Raw genomic sequence first — 1,638 nt, 5'->3', positions numbered from 1 at the left:
AGACATGCTAGAGGGAGAGATCATATTGTACACAGGAAGCCAGAAAGTTGGTAAGGATCAGGGTTCTTAATTACCCTGTCTCTGTCTGTCTGTCTCTCTCTCTCTCTCTCTCTCTCTCTCTCTCTCTCTCTCTCCCTCTTTCTCTCTCCCTCTCTCTCCTGAGAACTCCTTAAAGAATACAAGCATTCCTTTCCAAAGGAAATGCCCTAATGGCCTAACCACATGGTTGGTTGAAGATCCCACCACTTTACCACTACCACATACAATCCAAGTTCACAATTCGGGAATCTTTGGAAGGCAAACCACATCCATATCCAAATTACAGCTGTCACTTTGCCAAATGAAAATAAGTTATTGCAGACTGGAATCCCTCAGTTAGATTCTCCAACAGGTTACCAGAATAACACAAGGAATATATGTAGAAGACTGAGATTTTCTACATACAGTTGAAAAATTTTGTTGTGAAGAAAAACTCTTTCCTGTGTAAGAGAAATCTGATATATAAAGATAGATATTTAAAATGAATAATTTTACAGATAGTAGCTCAAACAACAACAAAAAAGATGTTAAGAATAAAAAATAGAAGTGCATTCCAAACTCCAGGATGAAAATTGCTACTATTCCTGGAAGCTTTTTTGTCTGAAACTAGATGATTAGTTCTTTGCATGCTATACTTGAAATTTAGCTATCTAATGACATTTTTGCTGAAGCAATTTTCACACTGAGAACCACTGAAGAGTAAATTGTGTATGACACATACATATGACTAGACTTTAGCTTATGAGTGGCAAACCATAAAATCACTCCAATAGGTGAGTGTTAAATATTATCACATTGCTTCTATGGAGAGGTCAGAAAAATCAAATACAATATAGCTTAAAAGTTCTGAATTTTTCCTATTTATATTAGTAAATAGGACTATAAAGGTTTTGTCTTCGGATAACTAGTCAAACTGGACAAATAGCTTCCACATGGCCAGTATATATTTTATTACAAAAAAATAAACAATGTTGCCCAGCACTTATTCTAAATAAATTAATCTTACCTACCAATGTGAACTTTGGAAATATACTGTAGAGAGAAGAAAAACATTAAAATACAACAGTCTGGTACACATGTGTTTTGGATTTTTGAATCCAAAAGTAAAAGTAGAATCCATGGCAAGTGACGTAGTTTTATGCGGGTATGGTTCTGAGCCTGTGTACTTGTGGATGATTACAGTTGCCTCTAGGCTATTAGGTGTCCTGTGATTTCTATAGCGCAGTTCTTACATATCGCAGGCCATGTGGATGAGCGTGATATTTTAAATGTTTAATACCTGTTTGAGATTAGAAGAGAGCTAAATAAAATTATCCGTGGAGAGACTTAATACTAAGAACAAAATGTATCATTTTCATTTCTGGCCTTCACACTAAATAGAAATAAAATTCAAAATAACTACAGACAGAGTTATTGTTTACTCTAAACATTTTATTTCCGGTGATGTGTTTCCACTCACCTTGTAGAGTTTATTTATATTATTTCAGTTTCATGCATCTTAGTATTCTATTCATTGTGCTTATAATTCAAATTCATACTATGTTTTTCTATTAATTTGCATGAAAGTGCAATCAGTTTAATATAATCAAATCACAATAA

Source organism: Octodon degus, unplaced genomic scaffold (assembly GCF_000260255.1).
Source record: "Octodon degus isolate 3935 unplaced genomic scaffold, OctDeg1.0 scaffold00149, whole genome shotgun sequence".
NCBI classification, from domain to species: Eukaryota; Metazoa; Chordata; class Mammalia; order Rodentia; family Octodontidae; genus Octodon; species Octodon degus.
This window is presented reverse-complemented; position numbering follows the sequence as displayed.